This window comes from Myxocyprinus asiaticus, chromosome 11 (assembly GCF_019703515.2).
Source record: "Myxocyprinus asiaticus isolate MX2 ecotype Aquarium Trade chromosome 11, UBuf_Myxa_2, whole genome shotgun sequence".
In the NCBI taxonomy this organism is placed as follows: Eukaryota; Metazoa; Chordata; class Actinopteri; order Cypriniformes; family Catostomidae; genus Myxocyprinus; species Myxocyprinus asiaticus.
Genome location: NC_059354.1, coordinates 19,408,434 through 19,432,091, shown reverse-complemented (window position 1 = coordinate 19,432,091; position 23,658 = coordinate 19,408,434). Strand labels below are relative to the sequence as shown.

The window sequence follows — 23,658 nt, the reverse complement described above, 5'->3', positions numbered from 1 at the left end:
ACATAAGCACCACAGGTGCCATCTTAGGCTTCAGAAACAGAACCAGCATTACTTAATGATTATTAATGACCTCAACTGTATGATGTTCTCTCTTCTATTGTACACAAAAGGGGAAATTTCGAACAATTGTACCAGTTGTTTTCCCATGTGAATACAATGAATGGGGTGAATTCAAGATGAATTCAAGCTTCAAAAATGATGTATAGTTGTGCAAAATATTCCAAGTGTAGTGGGATAGATAGCTGTATTCCTTTATCATTCCCTTGGTTTTATTATTTTTTTTATAATGTGTTATATTGGTGACTATCATTTTATACACTCAACTCTAACTGAAATGAGACCTATGTTTATACGAGGTCAGTGCCTATGTCTGTTTTATTATACCACACCCCTTTAGGATTAGGTGGGTTTTGGTAGCCTATCAGCGTGCACTCAGAGGGTATATTAGGGCAACTAAACTTATTTTCAGCAAACTTAACATGTGTAAATATTTGTATGAACATAAAAAGATTCAACAACTAAGACATAAACTGAACAAGTTTCACAGACATGTGACTAACAGAAATTGAATAATGTGTCCCTGAACAAAGGTGAGTGGGGGGTCAAAATATCAATACGTCATAAGAAACAGTCAGTATCTGGTGTGGCCACCAGCTTCATTAAGTACTGCAGTGTATCTCCTCCTCATGGACTGCACCAGATTTGCCAGTTCTTGTTACCCCACTCTTCCACCAAGACACTTGGAAGTTCCCGGACATTTCCGGGGTGAATGGCCCTAGCCCTCACCCTCCAATTTAACAGGTCCCAGATGTGCTCAATGGGATTGAGATCCGGGTTCTTCGCTGGCCATGGCAGAACATTGACATTCCTGTCGTGCAGGAAATCACACACAGAACGAGCAGTATGGCTGGTGGCATTGTCATGCTGGAGGGTCATATCAGGATGAGCCTGCAGAAAGGGTACCACATGAGGGAGGAGGATGTCTTCCCTGTAACACACAGCGTTGAGACTGCCTGCAATGACAAAAAGCTCAGTCCGATGATGCTGTGACACACCGCCCCAGACCATGACGGACCCTCCACCTCCAAATTGATCCCGCTCCTGAGTACAGGCCTCAGTGTAATGCTCATTCCTTCGATGATAAACGCGAATCCAACCATCACCCCTGGTGAGACAAAACCATAACTCGTCAGTGAAAAGCACTTTTTGCCAGTCCTGTCTGGTCCAGCGAAAGTGGATTTGTGCCCATAGGCAACTGTTGGCAACCGTTGTTGCCGGTGATGTCTGGTAAGGACCTGCCTTACAACAGGCTTACAAGCCCTCAGTCCAGCCTCTCTCAGCCTATTGCGGACAGTCTGAGCACTGATGGAGGGATTGTGCTTTCCTGGTGTAACTCGGGCAGTTGTTGTTGCCATCCTGTACCTGTCCCGCAGGTGTGATATTTGAATGTACCGATCCTGTGCAGGTGTTGTTACACGTCCTCTGCCACTGCGAGGACGACCAGCTGTCCTTCCTGTCTCCCTATCACGCTGTCTTAGGCGTCTCACAGTATGGACATTGCAATTTATTGCCCTGGCCACATCTGCAGTCCTCATGCCTCCATGCAGCATGCCTAAGGCACGTTCACGCAGATGAGCAGGGACCCTAGGCATCTTTCTTTTGGTGTTTTTCAGAGTCAGTATAAAGGTCTCTTTAGTGTCTCAAGTTTTTATAACTGTGACCTTAATTGCCTACTGTCTGTAAGCTGTTAGTGTCTTAATGACCATTCCACAGGTGCATGTTCATTAATTGTTTATGGTTCATTGAACAAACGTGGAAAACATTGTTTAAACCCTTTACAATAAAGATCTGTAAAGTTATTTGGATTTTCACAAAAATTATCTTTAAAATACAGTGTCCTGAAAAAGTGACATTTCTTTCATGTGCCACCTAGAAATGCATCATCGCACATTTTCATTATAATGAAATGTGTTGTTTAATGTTATGCTAATGTTTGTTTCTCTTTGAGTGATATCAGGATAAGCAATCTATCTACAGGAGTCTGCAGTTGCGTGTAAGTGTGTTTATTTCATTGTTTTACTTTGTTGTAGAGTGGTATTCATTGCTAGGCTTGTGCTGTTTGTTTACTGTCTTACTGGCTTATACAAAGGTTGGTGTGTGTGTGCTATATTGTTTGTCCCAGGTTATTCACTGCTAGATTTAGCGTTGATTGTCCAGTGTGTAAAACTATCTTGGTTTTTAGTGTTTATAAACAGTGCTTCACTTGTTTTAGGGTATTATTTATTGCTAAAGTGCAGCATAATTTATTTGCGGTGCACGGAAGTCGCACTTGTCACCTCGCGCGACCTTTAGTTTCTGTTGACCACGTGACGAGCTTTGTTGTGCTAAGTAGCATTAAGGCGTGTCCTGCTTTTTTCATTGAATGGCTCATTATCATCACGTATATATTTGACTTGAATGCTGACGCGGAAGCGGAAGTGGTAGCCCTCATGTAAAGCCCTCCTCGTGTGAATACCTACTTGTGTAAAGACCAGCGAGTCTACCTGTGCGAGTCCACCAAGCAAGGACACTGACAAGGCGCCACTCAACATAGCACTTAAGTATCTTGTTATTGTATCTCTTATTATTTTCCTTCTATATACTAACATGTCTACTTCACGAATAACACATGCCTTCAAGCACATCCCTGTTATCTGTTACAGACCGTTTATACGATATCGATGCAAGACCAAACGCAACCCACACAACCTACGCCCACTTTGCACTTCAGCACCTGCTCCGCTCTCTTTCTCAGTGGGACTCTGGAACTGCCAGTCAGCTGTGAACAAAGCTGACTTCATTCCAGCCTTTGCCACACAGTCCACCCTCAGCATCCTGGCACTGACAGAAACATGGAAACGTCCAGAGGATACAGCAAAACCTGCTGCTCTCTCCAACAACTTCTCCTTCTCTCACACCCCTCGACACACCGGTAGGGGCGGGGGAACAAGTTTGCTCATTCATAACAACTGGACTTTTTCAACACACTCTTCACTCTGTAACAATACTAGTTTTGAATTCCATGCTATTACTACAATGCAACCCACAAAAATACATGTTGTTGTCATCTATCGCCCTCCAGGTCAGCTGACAAACTTTCTTGAGGAGTTGGATGTCCTGCTGTCCTCCTTGCCGGAGGATGGAAGGCCACTTGTGGTTCTTGGTGATTTCAACATACACCAAGACAAGCCCCAGGCTACTGAATTGAATACTCTCCTGGCCTCATTTGACTTGGAAAAACTACACACCACAGCAACTCACAGATCGGGCAACCAGCTGGACCTCATCTTTACACGTAACTGTACCAACTCAAATATTCTTGTTACTCCTTTACATGTCTCTGATCACTACTTTGTTCAATTCAACATGACTCTCTCATCTACATGAAAACAGACTCCACCATTGGTTTCCTTTCGCCGTAACCTCTGTTCCCTCTCACCCTCTCGCCTTTCCACTGCTGTCTCTACATCTCTTCCTACACAAAATGTATTTACCACGCTTAATGTAAACACTGCCACAGACACACTAAGCTCTACTTTAACAACCTGTCTAGACAACATCTGTCCAATCTCCTCTAGGCCAGCACATGCTATACCACCCAGCCCCTGGCTGTCTGACGTCCTTCGTGAACACTGGACTGACCTCAGGGCAGCTGAGAGGAGATGGCAGAAATCTAAAGATCCAGCAGATCTAGGTAAATATCAGTCCCTGCTTGCAACTTTTTCAGATAATGTTAAATCTGCAAAAACCTCCTATTACCAGAACAAGATCAACAGCACCACAGACACTCGCAGCTTGTTTAGAACATTCAACACACTTCTCTGCCCTCCCCCTCCACCGCCTGACACATCACTGACAGCAGATGTCTTCGCCACATTTTTTACTAATAAGGTTACAACCATCAGCAATACATTCTCAGCACCACACCTTGTCAAACACCTGTCTCCTGTATGAAACTCTTCTGTCTCCCTGTTCTCTCCTCTGACTGACACTGAGGTCTCTAAACTCCTCCTCTCCAACCACCCCACCACCTGTTCCCTTGACCCCATTCCTTCTCACCTTCTCCAGGCCATTTCTCCATCCATCCTACCTGCACTCACACACATAATTAACACATCTCTACTTACAGGCACTTTTCCCACTACATTTAAGCAGGCTCAAGTAACCCCGCTGCTGAAGTAACCCGCACTTAATCCCACACAAATAGAACACTACAGACCAGTCTCTCTCATCCCATTCATGGCAAAAACACTTGAAAGGGCAGTTTTCAATCAAATCTCTGCCTATCTCTCACAGAACAAGCTGCTGGATGACAATCAGTCAGGCTTTAAAAGTGGACACTCCACCAAGACTGCCCTGCTGTCTGTCACCGAGTTGCTGAGATGGGCGAAAGCTGAATCAAGATCATCAGTCCTGATTCTGCTGGACCTTTCTGCAGCTTTCGACACAGTCAACCATCAGATCTTACTCTCCTTTCCTCGCTGGGCATCACAGGAACTGTGCTTGACTGGTTTAATTCCTATCTCTCAGGTTGGTCCTTCAAGGTAGCCTGGAGAGGTGAGGTGTCCAAGCCACATCAGCTACTTACTGGGGTACCTCAAGGTTCAGTGCTTGGGCCACTTCTCTTCTCTATATACACAACATCACTGGGACCCATCATTCAGGCACATGGTTTCTCTTACCATTGCTCCACTGATGACACGCAACTCTACTTGTCTTTCCAGCCCAACGACACCACAGTGACTGCTCGAATTTCTGCCTGCCTGGCGGACATCTCAGCCTGGATGAAGGAGCACCACCTGCAACTCAACCCAGCCAAGACTGAACTCCTTGTCTTTCCAGCCAACCCTGCTGTTGAACACAACATCATCACGCAGCTAGGTGCAACAACAGTAACCAAATCGGTCAGAAATCTAGGGGTAACCATCGACAACAGACTCAATTTCACAGACCACATCTCAAAGACCGCAAGATCATGTAGATTTACACTCTACAATATCAGGAAGATAAGACCCTTCCTTTCTGAACATGCCACACAACTGCTTGTCCAGTCACTTGTCATAACTAGACTGGACTACTGTAACACTCTCATTGCAGGCCTCCCTGCATGTGCAACTAGACCCCTCCAAATGATCCAGAATGCAGCAGCATGTCTGGTCTTTAATGAACCAAAGAGAGCACGTTACACCACTCCTTGTCTCTCTCCACTGGCTACCGGTTGATGCATGTATCAAATTCAAGGCTCTGATGCTGGCATACAGAACAGTCACTGGGTCTGCTCCAGCATACCTAAAATCATTTATGCAGAGCTACGCGCCCACTAGAAGCCTGCGGTCAGCTAAGGAACGTCACCTTGTTGTACCAACACAAAGAAGCACCAAAACACTTTCCCGACTTTCAGCTTCATCGTACCACGTTGGTGGAACGACCTTCCCAACTCCATCCGTGAAGCTGACTCACTCTCTGTCTTCAAAAAACGACTAAAAACACATCTTTTCCATGAGCACTTAACCAGTCATTAAAAAAAAAAAAAAAGACATTTCCTTGTTGCACTTTATTCTGTTTTGAATACTATTATGTTGCTAGTGATACTTTGTAATACAGCACTTTTCATACCACTGTCTCCAAAGATGATTCGCTTATGTTTTCCTCTCTTGTAAGTCGCTTTGGATAAAAGCATCTGCCAAATGAATAAATGTAAATGTAAATGTAAATATCAGTTGTTCGTGTGTGACTTGTTTCGAACTTCGCTTGCCAACTGCTGCCTTTCTCTAGTCTACTTGTTCCATTGGTGTTCTGTGTGTATACACGGTCGTGTTCATGGCTGTCGATCCAATGTTTCTGGTACATGAAATCATTAGTTATACACTATGGTGATTAAAATGTTAAAATATGTCGAGTCTTAATTTTTTCTATTTGTGAAATTGTTTGGATTTTTTAGGTTACATAAACTGCACACCAGAATGTGCCCGTCTGCATTAAGGCTGCAGGGCTGAATTCCTGATGCTGCTGTTTTGTTTGTTTACATTTTGTTTCATTTTTGGTTTTGGTTGTTTGCTGGTTTCCTTTTAAGTCCCTGTAGACCACTTTAAAGCTACTGTCTCGGAAAATGCTGTTCTGTGACTCGCAGAGTGAGTTGTGATCACTATCTCTCTGAACGTATATGTTCGGAACCAGTGAGATCATCTTGGGTTTGGAAACCGTGTTATGTTGTTCCTAATGGGACTTTTTTAGCAGGGTGACTTGTCATCAGCCTCTCCCTCCCCTGCTCTTCACACTTTCATATTTTGTTTTGTGTGGGTTCAGACACTTTTTTGAGTTCATTAACTCTGTGTCCTCATAATGGTGGCCAGAGTTTTGTCTTTTTGTTTTGTTAGTTAATTATACAATGTTCACTATTATTATTGTTTGTATTCATTTTCTTTTCTGTTTCTCTCAGGAGCTGGGGACCCTGTGAAGAGGCTAGCCATTCCCTGCTTATGGCGGTGGTGCCCCTGTCACTCACAACTGATATCACATATGTGTAAGTGAGAGTGTGGTGAAGTGTCTTTATTAGCCTACCTGCTCCTGGTAAGCCTCCGACCTCTGTGTGGTACAGCAAATATATGCTGGTTTTGACCCTTTTAAATGTGAAGCCTATTGTGAACCATGCAGCAGATTACCTGTGCTCGTTGTGTTTTTAATGCACATTCAAATGATTGAGATCCAGTGCCTTTATGATTTATCTGTTGGTAAAATAAAGAAACTATTTTTGTACATTGTTATGGACATCTCTTGACCTTTTTATTTGGAACTTCGAACCTGAATGCCCTTTCGTTTGTTCTGATTGGGACAGTATTTCCCTGTGCATAATAACAGGGTGGTGTAGTCAGCTTTCCTATTGGTATTCCTTAACAGAGATTAGCTTTAGCATTTCCCCCTGCTGGTGATTTCTCCTCTCTCTTTTCCTTTCTCTACCTCTCTCCGCAATCTACCACACAAGACTTCTGAAGCCATATTTTAGCTTTGTGTGCAATGGCGTGTCCAGACTTTTTTACTAGGGTGGTATGAAGCGTAACTCAATGTCCCTGGTAATAATAAAATAATAATAACAATAATAATTATAATAATATACAGTATGTATATTTACAGGAATTTCAATAGTCAAATGTTTAGTTAAAGCTGAAATATGCAGTTTCTGCACCACCAAATGGAATTGTAAAAATAAACTTTTTAATCAGAACAGCTTTCTGAATATGCACCCCATCTGCCATTGGTCAAACAAAGAGATAGTCCCACCCCCCACCTCACACCATTGGTTGTGTAATGTTGTTGGGGTCTAAGTGGGTTGCTTAAAACAAACAGAACAATTTTCATAGCGCTACAGTTACAAAGACCTTAGAGTTTTCGAGAAAATTACCTATGAATGGCTAACTAATTGTTGTCTCTGCATATTAAACTGGGGTAGGAGAAAGTTTTATAACAGAAAAAGTTACATATTTCAGCTTAAATGTATTAATCATTATTAAATGTTAAAACTGCAAAACACAGAAGACTCCAATATTTATATATATATATATATATATATATATATATATATATATATATATATATATATATATATAATCTTTATGTACAGTAGGTACTGTAGTGTTTCTTAAAGCTGCATAAATGTTATGGACACAGCTAATGTGGTTACTGTCTCTTTAAGAACAGTGCATCATATATCCTTGAACACAAGGTAGTTCTCTGCAGTTTTGTGGAGTTTTGGAGAGATGAAGCTACTGTAATGTGACATAATACTGTCAAGTAAGCTATTGCTTTATTTTGAGACAATAAAGAACATATTTAAGATATTTCTTAGTCATAGGCCTACACCTAAAGAATGTGCATGGATTTCAGTTTTGTGTACTCAGTATAGCCATATATTGAGACTGCCAAAGATCATTTGATTATTTAGTTAAACATTGTTTTAAAAAAACTTACCTAATTTACTTAATTTGATATAAAAAGATGTCCAATTAAAAATCATATAAAAATCTCCAAAAAAAAACATGTAATTTTGCTTATTTTGTTATTTCAATATATGAAACTTTCTGCAAAAAAATTAAAAAATAATTGATAGGCCTATTAATTTTGTTAACTCAAACATGATTATGATCAAGAATCTGCCAAAGTTTACAAGGTTCTTGGAATCTTATCTATAAAGATATTTAAAAACTTTGTTTGAGGCAGATAGTTGCATGTAAACAAGAAATCCCTGCATGTTTGATGCCTGTTTAACATCTCAGTCAGACATTTCATATCTGAATGAACGGTTCTTGGCCAGGATAAGATGAGGAAATATGCAAAGAAATACAGCATTACAGTTTTTGTCTAGTTGGGATAGAAGAGAGTACTGGCCTGTTCACTTTAAGCACTGGTGATGGGACGGATGACCATCGTCCTTGTTATTATGTTGTATGGTGTTTGCAGTGAATGGAACCGCTGTTTGAAGTAAAATGGTCCCTCACCTGATTTCGTCAAGCCCGCTTCACGGGTGTGCATCAGTGTCGCGGTCTCGTGTATGTGATATGCAGCATGATCTTGTTCAAGCCATATTTAATTTCGGATGACTGTATGCAGTGTTCTCCCCAAGTCCATTCGATCCCAAGTCCACTCTATCAACTGTCATTTCTTGACAATGCTTCCCGCTCCGATTTAAACCAACAAGGTTCTACCTAGTTTTATTGAAGGTCCACCATGGACTTGGGAAATGGCCAATCATAGTTTAGAATTTTGGGTGGCACCTGGGGTGGCCAATCAGTTTCTAGGAGTATGCTATGCATAATTTCATTTCATTTAAACTAACTGATCTCAGTTTAGAACACTCTTGGCTGTCATTAAATGGTTCAACTTTTGACGCACCGAGTCATATGACAAAACAACATGGCACTGATCACAGCGGAGTTTGTCTTTGGGAAAAACAGCAACAAAACTACATCTGGTAAGAAACTTCATTAAAGGGATAATAACATGAGGAATCAAATTTTACTTGATCTTTTGACATATAAGAGGTCACTCTGTAAAATCATACTGTACGTTTCAGAACTGAAAACTTCCTCCTTAATAAAAAAATAGTATTTATTTAAACCAAGCTTTTTTAAACCATGTTCCAAAATTTGTGGAACTTGTAATGTTACAAGGACCAAATACATCTGCATATGACTGCCTCTTCAGCAAGACATCAACGGCTATTATCATGCATCTCGCGCAGCTTTTAAAAGACACGATGTCAAGTTAGAACAGCTGCGCTGTTTTTTGTTTTTTTGCATGTTTATTAGTGGCTACTACAGTAGTTACAAATCAAAAAGGGAAATGGAAAATGGACACAGCAGTCACGCTAAGGAGGATAAACATGCTCATTGATAATGCAGATAGCTAACCGTTGCAAACGGATCATTGAATCAATGAGTTGAACTCAAGAAACAAATCAGTCTGATTCATGAACGAATCATCCAGACTGGTTCTGTGAACTGAATAAACCAATTCATTGAAAAGAGCAGACTCACTTCATGAACTCTCATTTATGTCCCAAGAGAAGCTAGGGGAAATGCAAAGATTTTCTCTGAATAACAACTTAAAACTTTGGTTTGTTCCTCACTGAAATCTTTCTTCTGTGTTCAGAAGATTTGGAATATAGCACATAGGTCATATGGTCTACTCTCATGATACTTATATGGTGCTTTTGCCTCCTTTTTGAAGCTTGAAAGCCTGCAAAGTCACTATTATAAATACATGAAAGAAAGAAATCTTTACTTTTTGTATTTTACGGCATATAGAAAGTAATAGTGGTTTGGAACGACATTAGAATTATTAAGCAATATTAATATTTTTTTTAACTATTCCTTTAATTTTCTTTATTTCAGAATTGGGTGGGTCAGGTTCAGGCCTTGTTTGAGGAATATTGTTTGTTTTAGCACATGTAGTCCTAAATGATAAATAAATAAATTGTTTCATGGGTGTGACCTCTTATTTTCTCTTTGTCTGACTCTGTCTCCCTCTTTCTAGGACCTTTTCTCCTTATACATGCTTCCCCTGGGAGATATTATCAGGAATAATGGAATAAGTTTCCACTGTTATGCCGATGATACAAAACTTTATATTTCTTCTAAACCCAACAGAAATTCACAATTCTCCACATTAGCCGAGTGTATCAATGAAATCAAAGATTGGATGGCCAGAAACTTTCTTCTACTCAATTCTGACAAAACAGGGATACTAATTATTGGACCAAAAACCTCTAAAAATAAGCTGCTAAAATATAATTTGACTCTCGAAGGATGTACTGTTATGTCGTCTTCTAGAGCAAAGAACTTAGGTGTTATATTTTATAACAATATGTCCTTTGAAAATCATTTCCAATGTTTATATAACAGCATTCTTCCACCTGAGAAATACTGCAAAATTACAACACATGCTCTCTGTTGCTGATGCCGAAAAACTAATTAATGCGTTCATGACCTCAAGACTAGATCATTGTAATGCATTACTGGGAGGATGTCCAGCAAGTTCAATAAATAAACTTCAACTGGTTCAAAATGCAGCTGCCAGAGTGCTGACTAGAACCAAGAAATATGATCATATTAGCCTCATTATATCATCAATACATTGACTACCTGTTAAATGTCGTATTAATTTTAAAATTCTGTTAACTACATGCAAAGCTTTGAATGGTCTAGCTCCACAGTACTTAAGTGACCTTCTAAAACACTATATTCCGTCACATTCATGACGATCGCAAAATTCTGGATTGTTAATAATTCCAAGAATATTAAAATCCACAAAAGGAGGTAGATCCTTTTCATACTTGGCTCCTAAACTATGAAATAGTCTCCCTAATACTGCTCGGGATGCAGACACACTCACTCAGTTTAAGTCTAGACTAAAGACTCATCTATTTAGCCAGGCATACACCTAATTTATTCATCAACTCACAATTAGGCTGCTTTAGTTAGGTCTGCCGGAACCAGAAACATCCATCATGATCTATAACTCTGCATAAAATTGAATGGCATCTACACTAATATAAATTTTTTTGTTTTCATGTCTCAACCTTGGGATTCATATCCCGAGGTTACCAGAGCCAGCCAGATCCAGCTCCATTCCTGCTTGGTGTCGGACTCCACTGCTATGTGTCCCAGCCAGACATCACTTCAGTCTTTTGACTTCAGAGGATGAACTGATGTCAACTCCAACTGTAAGACATCGGATACTTCATATGCCACTGCCTGAACCTTGGACTTAGGATGGACCCCACCGAACCTCACCGAAATGACCTGCAGCTTGAACTGCGATGCACCTAATAATTTATCTCTGCCTGCATCACCTTTGTCTATTGATGGACTACACTCTTGAAATTGAATACATAGACTATCATTTAATTGCCAGCAAAAGCCTTCATCAGCCAACTAACAAAGGACAGTGCATCAATGTGAACTTCTGCAGTTAATCCAGGATGGACTTCAAAGACATTAGTCATTAGTCTTAAAGTAAAAAAAAAATATATATATATATTATTTTTGGACAATGAACCTTAACGCTTACTTAATTTACACATTTAAAACCATGACTTGCACTGCACACAAATAACTAACATTGGCATTATATTCATGTTGTTTAGCCAGAGGGGAACTGGCCCCCACAGTGAGCCTGGTTTCTCCCAAGGTAATTTTTCTCCATTAACCAACATCTTATGGAGTTTTGTGTTCCTTGCCACAGTCGCCGTCGGCTTGCTCACTGGGGTTCTAAATACAATTATTATTAAACTATTTAATTATTTCTTTTTATAAACAATTTACAATCATATTTAATCAAACTACACAATGATCACTATAAGACTTTATAGAAATTACAGTTTCATTTTTTAATGCATGATTTCCTGTAAAGCTGCTTTGAAATGTGTGTTGTGAAAAGTGCTATACAAATAAAAATGACTTGACTTGGCTTGACTCTTTCTTGCAACAGCTGCCAAATAGATGATCTGAGCCCTTTGAAACAATTTATGAGGGCCAGCTGCAACTATAAGGTTTATGACATCAGGGTATTCTTTTACACAGATAAACTGAGCTAAAAAGAAGCTGAAAAGTTAGCTTGAAGGCGTTACAAACAGGCTGTGACACAGGTATACGCTTCATCCTCAGTTGTCAACCACAACTGAGCACACAGATATCCCCATGTCCTTTTGACTGATTGGATATGCTTAGTCTTAATTGACATTTTTGTATTTTGACTTGAGGGCTAGGCAGTGAAGTCACCTGTTTTATTACAGTGGATTCTTAAAAGAGAAATTCCCCTTCAGTTTGTTCAGTACCACTGCAGGTTTTATTGTCTGGACACATGGAAATGACTGTTATTAACTGTTCAGATGATGTGGTAAAAAAATGGAAAGCCTTTCCTACAGAGCAATTGCCTGCCAATGATGGCTAATTGTCTAATCTCTTTCTGAGAGGGAAGTCTTCCTTTTTTAGGCTTGCTCTCTCTCTCTCTCTCTCTCTGTTCTCCTGTGCCAGATTGGTGGTTGAACATGAAGACAAGTGAGTCACTGTGCATTCTTTGGATGTTCAGTAAGAAACAGACTCTCCTGCATGAGAGCGTAATAAAACCAAAACAAAGAAAACATTGGGAGCGGCTGATAAAAAGGGTCTGTGTGAAATGTAATGAAGAGAGGACAATGGAGCTTCCCTTTGAAGATTTTATTCAGTAGTTAACGTATTGGAAATTGATTTGCAAGGAAATCAAAAGCATCCCACAAAACATGGCAAATTCTGGCATTCATATTTCTTTCTGAACATTGCAGATGACTCAATTTGCCACTTAATGCAAGAGGAAAAATGTTACAGGCATGTTTTAAATTATGTTTCACTGAAAGCTTGCAGCATGTCTTAAAACAGACATGTGGGAGCAGCGTGAGGGTCTGCAGTAAAGAAGTGTGTGATGGATGAGTGGGGTTTCCCACACTGGAAGAAAAGCATGATTCAGTGAGGGAAATGCCAAATTACTGCAAGTATGTGTGGATGCAGCAATGTGAATTATATTAGCTAGAAATAAAGGGAAATCCTCTTTTAATGAATGAATGCATGAATGAATGAATGAATGTCACTCAGTGAGTAAATTACAATAATGAGCAACCGAAAGAGTGAGTGACAGTATATGAGTCGGTGAGCCAATGAGGGAAAGGATGAATATGTGCATGAGTGAGAGAGTGAATTAATGTGTAAGTGACTAAAAAGAGTAACTCTGAGTGAGTGAATGAGTCAAGTCATTTTTATTTGTATAGCGCTTTTCACAACACACATCGTTTCAAAGCAGCTTTACAGAAAATCATGCATTAACAGAAAATGAAACTGTAATATCTAACATAGTCATCATTGTGTAGTTTGATTAAATATGATTGTATATTGTGTATACAAATAAATCATTAAATAATAATTGTATTTAGAACCCCAGTGAGCAAGCCAAAGACGACTGTGGCAAGGAACATAAAACTCCATAAGATGTTTGTTAATGGAGAAAAATAACCTTGGGATAAACCAGGCCAGCTCTGGTTACCTCAGGATATGAATCCTGAGGTTGAGACAGGGAAACAAATAGAATAATATTAGCGTAGATGCCATTCAATTTTTTGCAGAGTTATAGATTATGAGAAATGTTTCTGGTTCCGGCAGACCTAACTAAAGCAGCCTAATTGTGAGTTGATGGATAAATTAGGTGTATGCCTGGCTAAATAGATGAGTCTTTAGTCTAGACTTAAATTGAGTGAGTGTGTCTGCATCCTGAACAGTGCAAGGAGTTAATAATATTAAGAAGAGGTTCTGAGATTACAGGGAATATCTCTTTTAAGAGCTTAGTTGGTATTGACTCTAACATACATGTTGTTGCTTTTGATGTTTTGATAAATTTGGTTAGCTCTTCATGACATATGACAGCAGAGGATTGAAGTTGCTCGTAAATGAGACACTGTTTTCATTACCTCTCCTGGTACCACTACCTGTACTGTGACAGACAATTGCATAATTACAATTTTATTTCTGATGATTTCAGTTTTAACAGTAAAGAAATTCATGAAGTCATTACTAATGTGCTTCAACGGAATATCTGTTTCAGTCAAGGCTTTATTCCTAACCAATTTAGCCACAGTTCTGAATAAACACCTAGGATTGTTGTGGTTATTTTCTATGAGTTTGCTAAAATATGCTGACCTGGCAGCTTTTAGTGCCTGTCTGTAGCTACAGACACTATCCTCCCATACACCGCGAAATACTTCTAATTTTGTATCCTTCCACTTGTGCTCCATTTTCCAAGCTTGAGAGCATGAGTGTGATCATTATACCATAGTGCGGGCTTTAAAGTGAGTGAATGAATGAGGTAGTGGGTCAGTACTCATTTAGTGGAAGAGCATAAGTGAGATGATGAGATAATGAGTGAAAATGTGCATGAATTAGTCAGTGAATGAATGAGTGAGTATTTTACTGAGTGAGTGTGTAACTTACCATAATACGTAAGTGAAAGAGTGAGCAATGGAGTGAATAAGTCAGTGAATTAATGAATGAGTGAGTGAGTCAGTGAGTGAGTGAATGATTGAGTGATAGATTGTCTGGATGAGTTGGTGAATCAGTACATGAATAAATGAATGAACGATTGTGTGAGTGAATGAGTGCATTGGTAAAAGAGTGAGTGAGTGAGTGGGTGAGTGGGTCAGTTAATGAATAATTAAGTGGATGAATAAGTGAAAATGTGAATAAGTTAGTGGGAGAGTGAATGAGCGAGTGAAAGAGTGAATGAATGTTTGAGTGAGTGAGTGAGTGAGTGAGTGAGTGAATCAGTGAGTTAGTGAATGATTGAGTGATAGAGTGTCTGAATGAGTTTGTGAATATATGAATGAGTTGAGTAAATCAGTATGTGAATAAATTAGTGAACGAGTGTGTGTGAATGAGTGCATTGGTAAAAGACTGAGTGAATAGGTAAGAGAGTGAGTGAGTGAGTGAGTAAATTAATAGGTGACTGGGTGGGTCATTTCATGAATAATTAAGTGGATGAATAAGTGAAAAATGTGAATAAGTTAGTGGGAGAGTGAATGAGCGAGTGAAAGAGGGAATGAATGTCTGAGTGAGTGAGTGAGTGTGTGAGTGAGTGAGTGAGTGAGTGAGTGAGTGAGTGAGTGAGTGAGTGAGTGAGTAAATGGAGCAGCGGGCAGCAGTGTGAAGTACGGATCAGTGTGGAAAGCTGTAAGCTGGTCTTTAATCGGGCTGCAGCCGCTGGCTGCATCTTACAGCACAGAGGTTCTCATTATCTCCTCACTCCTCCACTCTGCTCTCTCTCTCATGTGGTCACACAGCTGCAAGTGGCGTGCCTTGACCCCATCACTCCCAATGCACAGGGGACTTTCCACCAGAGAGAGAATGAGAGAGAGAGAGAGTAAGACTGAAAGAGAGACAGACAAGTCTGTCTGTGAAAAAGTAAAGAAAAGAGAGAGAAAGAGAGAGGCAGAGAGAGAGGAAGCAAACATTTTAATAAAAGTTTCAACAACACGCCTCCTGACATGCTCTGTTATGTTTCAGTGGCATATTGTAAACACATCTCACGACAGAACTGCACACGTGCTGACATTCCAACTGCTCATGAGAGCTGCTACTGAGACAAATTATGATCTTTCTAAAGGAAAAGTATGACAGGCAGCTGATTGGCCATGCACATTTAATGTTTTGTGATTATGAAATGGAGTGTATCATGTAACAATAGCAGGCGACGGAGCATTCACAAGTTTAATGACTCATACATTTCTCGCTCCAGGCCAAGTTCTTATAACTCAGAGGAGGGGAATGAAGCACATCATACTTTTGTGTATACAGAGGTCTATAAATACAATTATATCTAATTAGATTGTGAAAGAACTTGCTTTGTTTAGTTACATTGTTTAAAAATAAGCTAAATGTGTAAAATCTGCAATAAGGTGATCTGTGTGAGAGATACCAACCGTTTTTAAAGTGAAACTTCTAGAATGCCTTGGAGAGCTTTTCTTATCAGTGGCATCTCTAATTGCTTTCAGTTGAAAGATTTACATGAACATATAGAAATATTGTCTACTATTGTCTGACACATATTAAACTTGAACCTGCTGCATTCTTGGACTGTTTGTCACCTGTGGAAAATAAAAGTTTCAATAAAAAAGTTGACTATTTTAAACCTCTAAAAACTAGGTCCAAGTTGAATTCAGCGTGATCAGACAGGAAATCGATGTGTTAGTTCCGAATTCTTTTCACCACCCAGATTTGGACCTGATGTGCTGAATTTTGGAGAAGCACCACCATTTGGCAAATGTCAATTCCCTGAAGATCACCCCTGCTGTGCCTTTGAGTCACATCCATTTTCAAATCAAAAATCTAATCACTTTATTGTCACACAACTATATACACAAGTGCAACAGTGGGTGAAAGTCTTGGGTGCAGTTCCGAGCAACATAGCAGTCATGACAGTGATGAGACATATACCAAATTACAATAAACATCAGATTTACATAACACAATTTACCTATCTAATATACACATAATTACACAACACAATATACAAATAATAATATACAATGTACAGTATACAATACACACAATATAGAATACACATACACACAATATAGAATACACAGTATACAATAAAAATAGAATATATAAAATATACAGTATGTTGTATTGTGCTATATTGACATTCAGGCTGTCGGCTGATAGTCAGTTGCCAGTGTGTTGTTAAGAGATATTTATAACAGTCCAGTGTGAGATATAAGATTATAAGTTTAATAAAGTGCAGTGCTGATGTATATTGATCGTGAGAGATCAAGAGTTCAAAAGTCTAATTGCTTGGGGGAAGAAGCTGTCATGAAGTCAGCTGGTGCGGGTCCTGATGCTGCGATACTGCCTGCCCGATGGTAGCAGTGAGAGCAGCCCATGGCTCGGGTGGCTGGAGTCTCTGGTGATCCTCCGAGCTTTTTCATACACTGCCTGGTATATATGTCCTGGAGAGAGGGAAGCTCCCCTCCAATGATGTGTCTCGCAGTTTGCACCACCCTTTGCAGGGCTTTGCGGTTGAGGGCGGTGCTGTTGCCTTACCAGGCAGTGATGCAGCCAGTCAGGATGCTCTCTACCTTGCTGGTGTAGAACCGTGTGAGGATGTTTTGGTCCAAACATCCTCAGCCGTCTCAGGAAGAAGAGGTGCTGGTGAGCCTTCTTCACAAAGGCCTCAGTGTGGACGGACCATGTGAGTTCCTCTGTGATGTGGACACCGAGGAACTTGAAGCTGCTGACTCTTTCCACTGGTGCTCCATTGATGGTGATGGGGCTATGTTCTCTGTCTTTTCTCCTGAAGTCCACCACAAGCTCCTTGGTCTTACTGACATTGAGGGAGAGGTTGTGCTCCTGACACCTGTGTGTCAGAGTGTGCACTTCCTCTCTGTAGGATGATTCATCCTTGTCAGTGATCAGACCTACCACTGTCGTATCATCAGCAAACTTAATGATGGCACTGGAGCTATGTGTTGCCACACAGTCATGTGTGTAGAGGGAATACAGGAGTGGGCTGAGAACACAGCCCTGTGGGGCTCCAGTGTTGAGGGTCAGTGATGAGGAGATGTTGCTGCTCATTCTCACCACCTGGCGTCTGCTTGACAGGAAGTCCAGGATCCAGCTGCACAGCGAGCTGTTTAATCTCAGAGCCCGGAGTTTCTCATCAAGCTTGGAGGGCACTATGGTGTTGAATGCTGAGCTGTAGACTACAAACAGCATTCTCACATATGTGTTCCTTTTTTCCAGGTGGGAGAGAGCAGTGTGTAGTGTAGATGCAATCGCATCATCAGTGGAGCAGTTGTTGCGGTAAGCAAACTGAAGTGATTCCAGTGAGGGAGGCAGCACAGAGCAGGTGTAATCTCTGATTATTTTTTCAGCATTTGCTGATGATGGGGGACAGAGCAACAGGACGCCAGTCATTGAAGCAAGTGATTTTGGATTGCTTTGGTACAGGCACAATGGTGGATGTTTTAAAGCATGTGGGGACCACAGACAAGGAGAGGGAAAGGTTGAAAATGTCCGTAAAAACACCAGCCAGTTGGTTCGCACACACTCTGATGACGTGGAATGCCGTCTGGCCCTGTGGCTTTACGGATATTCACCCATCGGAAGGATTGGGTTACATCCGCTACAGAGATGGAGAGTGAACTAACCTCTGTAGTTTCGGCTGTGGGAGCTCTCTCCATGAGGGCAGTGTTATTTCCCTCGAAATGAGCATAAAAAGTATTTAGCTCATCCGGCAGAGAGGCAGTGGTGTTCACAGTGGAGTTTTTATTCCCTTTGAAGTCCATGATGATATTAATTCCCTGCCACATGCTTCTGGAGTCGGTGGTGTTGAACTGTCCTTCAATCTTGTCCCTGTACTGGCGTTTGGCTGCTCTGATAGTTTTGCGAAGGGCATAACTGGCTTGTTTATGCTTCTCCATGTTCCTGGAATTAAAAGCGGAGGTCTGCGCATTAAGTGCCGCACGAACATCGCTATTTATTCATGGTTTCTGGTTCGGGTAGATCCGTATAGTTTTGGTCAGTACAACATCCTCTATGCACTTACTGATGAAACATGTTACGCTATCAACATATACCTCGATGTCGTCATCAGAGGCAGACCGGAACATCTCCCAGTCCATGTGATCAAAACAGTCTTGTAGCACAGAATCTGATTGGTCAGACCAGCACTGGATCCTTCTGAGGGGGGGTGTTTCCTGTTTCAGTTTCTGCCTGTAAGCGGGCAGAAGCAGAATGGAAGAGTGGTCCGATTTGCCAAATGGTGTGCGGGTGAGGGATTTGTAGCCATCCCGAAAGGGAGAGTAGCAATGGTCCAAAACCCGGTCCCCTCGTGTGTTGAAACTGATGTGTTGGAAGTATTTCGGTGCGATTGATTTGAAATTGTAAAAGTCCCAGTCACAATGAATGCGGCCTCAGTGTGCACAGTTTCCTGCTCACTTATCCTCCCATACAGTTCCTTGAGTGCCCGGTCTGTGTCGGCTTGTGGCAGGATGTACACAGCTGTGATAATGATCGTTGTGAATTTACTCGGTAGCCAGAATGGCCGACATAGAAGCATGAGAAATTCCAGATCAGGAGAGCAGAAAGACTTGATAGAATGTACCCTCTGATCACACCAGGATTTGTTGATCATAAAACATACACCACCACCTCTGCTTTTACCTGAGAGGTCTTTTGTTTTATCCGCTCAGTGCACGGAGAACCCCGCGGGTTCAGTGGCTGAGTCTGGAATCTCCGCAGACATCCAAGTTTCTGTAAGGCAGATATTGCAGCAGTCCCTCATCTCTCGTTGGAAAGAGATCTGTGCTCTCAGTAGAATACTGTGTAGTGGGGGATGATTTGTGTGACGTCTTAGTCTGACGAGAATGCCGGTTCTCCTTCCACTTTTCCGGCCGCGTTTCCGTGGCCGGGCTGCCCAGACAAAGGGCTCCACTGGCGTGTTTGTAAACAGTGGGTCGGCATTGAGGAATTTAAAGTCCAGTTTTCGGTGTGCTATAGCAGAACCAATGTCCAAAAGTGTTTGTCTATTGTAGACGATAAGGCAGACAACATCCAAGACAAAAAACATAAGAACTGTAGACAAAACAAACAAAAAACTGCAATGTTGGGTCGGAGCTCGCAACGCAGCAGCTATACTCGGTGCCATTACGACCCATTTTGATACTACATTTGCAAAGAACTAAGTGAAAGGTATACATCATGATGGCCTCGCGGATGGCTGCCTCGGTGTGGAGCGCTCCTATTGTTTTGTTGTTTTTATTTGTTTGTCCTGTGTTTAGTAATCATTTTCCAGTCAGTTTTACCAGAGACGAACTGCTGAACATTCGACAGCTTATACCAGACAGTCTTTGAATATTCAGACGTTTTGCTGGATTTTAGATGGAGGCGCGGCTTTGTTGTTCAGGAGACGCAGGCAAGGGAGACGAGCCGGTGCGCTGGTCAAACTCCATCGGTGCAGCTTTCGAACAGTGCTGCCGAGCATTCATCTTGCGAATCTCCGCTCTCTTCCTAACAAAACGGACGAACTACATCTCCTCACCCGCACAAACAAGGACTTTTCAACCTCTGCTGCCTCGTGCTTCACAGAAACCTGGCTGAGTGAAGCCATTCTGGACAGCGCATTACATCTTCTGGGCTTTCAGCTGTTCAGAGTAGATTGCATCGTGGAGTTAACGGGGAAAACGAGAAGCGGTGGAACATGCTTTTACATCAGTGAAAGTTGGTGTACAGATGTAACAATGTTAAAGAGGATGTGCTGTCCTAATTTGGAAGCGCTCTTTATTAACTGTAAGCCTTTCTACTCGCTGCAGTAGTTTTCCTCATTTATTCTGGTGAGTGTGTATATCGCGCCAAACACGTGTTTGAATGCCGCACTGCAACAGCTGGCTGATCAAATCACAGACATGGAACAAAAATATCCGGACTCAGTTATCATTATTCTTGGGGATTTTAACAAAGCAAATCTCACACGTGAACTGCCCAAATACAAACAGCACATTACATGCCCCACCAGAGATAGAAATATACTGGATCATTGCTACACAACAATAAAGGATGCATATTGCTCTGTCCCTAGAGCAGCTTTAGGACTCTCTGATCACTGTCTGGTTCATCTTCTTCCAACCTACAGGCAGAAATTAAAATCAACCAAGCAAGTAGTAAGGACTGTAAAGAGATGGACCAATGAAGCAGAGCGGGAACTACAAGCCTGCTTCGATTGCACGGATTGGAGTGTTTTTGAGGCTGCAGCCACAGACCTGGACGAGCTCACAGATACTGTTACATCATTTATCAGTTTCTGTGAGGATATGTGCATTCCTACTAGGACTTATTTAAAGTTCAACAATGACAAACCGTGGTTTACAGCAGAGATCAGGCAGCTTCATCACATCAAAGAGGATGCTTACAGGGGTGGGGTAAAGCCTTGTACAATCAGGCCAGGAACACACTGAACAAGGAAATCAGAGTGGCTAAAAGAAGATACTCTGAGAAGCTGAAAAACAAGTTTCAGCTAACGACCCTGCATCAGTGTGGAGTGGCATGAAACAACTCACAAATTACAGGACTCCTACCCCCAACCCTGTGGTGGACCAACAACTGGCTGACGACCTGAATGTGTTCTACTGCAGATTTGAAAGGCCCAATCACACACCTCACACCCACTCTGACCTTCACTTCACACAAACACCAACACCTTCTGCAACCCCCCTCCTCCCCCCTCCTGCTACTCAACCTGCACTTAAGATCTGTGAAGATGATGTGACTCCATCTTTCGGAAACAAAAGACGAGGAAAGCTTCAGGCCCAGATGGCATCTCACCAGCATGTCTTCGATCCTGTGCTAACCAGCTGGCCCCCATCTTCACACAGATCTTCAATAGATCACTGGAGCAGTGTGAATTCCCATACTGCTTCAAACGCTCAGTCATTATTCCTGTCCCAAAGAAACCAAAAATCACAGGACTTAATGACTACAGACCTGTCGCCCTGACGTCTGTGGTCATGAAATCATTTGAGAGACTGATGTTGGCCCACCTGAAGAACATCACTGGACCCTTTCTAGATCCCCTTCAATTTGCTTATCGAGCAAACAGGTCTGTGGATGATGCAGTCAACATGGGATTGCATCATATCCTGCAACATCTGGACAGACCAGGGACATATGCAAGGATCCTTTTTGTGGACTTCAGTTCAGCTTTCAACACCATCATCCCAGCTATACTCCAGAATAAATTACACCAACTGTCTTTTCCCATGTCTATCTGTCAGTGGATTACCAGCTTTCTGACAGACAGGCAGCAGCTTGTGAGACAGGGGAAACTCACTTCCAACACCTGTACAATCAGCACTGGTGCCCCCCAGGGATGTGTGCTCTCCCCAATAATCTTCTCCCTCTACACCAATGACTGCATCGCCAAGGACCCCTCTGTCAAGCTCCTGAAGTTTGCAGACGACACCACTGTCATCAGCCTCATCCGAGATGACGATCAGTCTGCATACAGAAGGGAGGTTAAACAGCTGGCTGTCTGGTGCAGTCAAAACAACATTGAGCTGAACACGCTCAAAATGGTGGAGATGATTGTGGACTTTAGGAGGAACACACCAACACTGAACCCCCTCACCATTCTAAACAGCACTGTGGCAGCAGTGGAGTCATTCAGGTTCCTGAGCACTATCATCTCACAGGACCTGAAGTGGGAGACACACATTAACTCCATTGTGAAGAAGGCCCAGCAGAGGTTGTACTTCCTTCGCCAGTTGAGGAAGTTCAACCTGCCACAGGTGCTGCTGATACAGTTCTACTCAGCAGTCTTTGTGTCTGTCCTCTGCACTTCAATAACTGTCTGGTTTGGTTCAGCTACAAAATCAGACATCAGAAGACTACAAAGGACAGTTCGGACTGCTGAGAGGATTATTGGTTGCCCCCTGCCCCCCCTTCAAGAACTATACACTTCCAGAGTGAGGAAAAAGGCTGGAAAAATCACCCTGGACCCCACTCACCCGGCCCATTACCTTTTTGAACTGTTGCCTTCTGGCCGATGCTTCAGAGCTCTTCGCACCAGAACCATCAGACACAGGAACAGTTTTTTTCCCTCAGGCTATCCATCTCATGAACAGTTAAATTGCCCCATTGAGCAATAACTATGTGCAATACACAGTTTAGTTTTTTTTTATATTTATCCAACACATCCAACCACTTCTGCCATTTCATTCCTCTGAAAAAAAAAAAATAATAAAATAAAATAAAATAATAATTTGCACTGTACATAACAGATTTGTATTTGCACTGTACAGAACAGATAACAGATTTGTATTAGATTGCACTACATATGTGTATGTGTGTATGTATGTATGTGTGTATGTATGTGTGTGTCTGTGTGTGTATGTATGTATGTGTATAACTATTTTTTATTTGTTATTATTATCTATGTCTTGCTGCTGTTTTTGTATTATTTTTGTATTGTTGTACATTGGAAGCTCCTGTCACCAAGACAAATTCCTTGTATATGTAAGCATACTTGGCAATAAAGCTGATTCTGATTCTGATTCTGAAATCAAAATCTAAGTACTGTTAAGGTTGAGGTTAGGTTTAGGGTTAGGAATATTCCGGGTTCAACATACCCTAAAAACCTAAAATGACTGTAAAAATTACAATTTAAACAACTTAACAGCTCAAATAATATATTAATTTTAACAGAAGAATTAATGTAAGGGCTTTAATAAAATAAATAAATAAAAATAATAAGCTTCACATTTCTGCCTTTAAACCTTCCAAAATTGGCCCCATTCCCTTCCATTGTAAGTGCCTCATTGTAACCTCGATTTTTGCATTTTTTAGAGAAAATAATTTAAATAGAACTTTTGTGGTAATCAACATTATCCCACAAATGCTGTCGATTCAGCTTAACTTGTACTGAATCTGGAATATTCCTTTAATATAATTACTATAAAAATGTTGCCAAAAAGAAAATAAAAAATGACATGCTGTGCCATTTTATTATAAAGTGTATTATGTTCTGATATTTCATCAACCCTATAAGTAT

The 23,658-nt window shown here is 41.2% G+C and overlaps 1 protein-coding gene across 1 annotated transcript in view; it reads right to left on the bottom strand.

Annotated features, from left to right (window-relative positions):
• fev (FEV transcription factor, ETS family member) overlaps positions 1-23,658 on the bottom strand; it is a 312,131-nt gene that overhangs the window by 214,631 nt on the left and 73,842 nt on the right. The gene's annotated exons all lie outside the window — the stretch shown is intronic.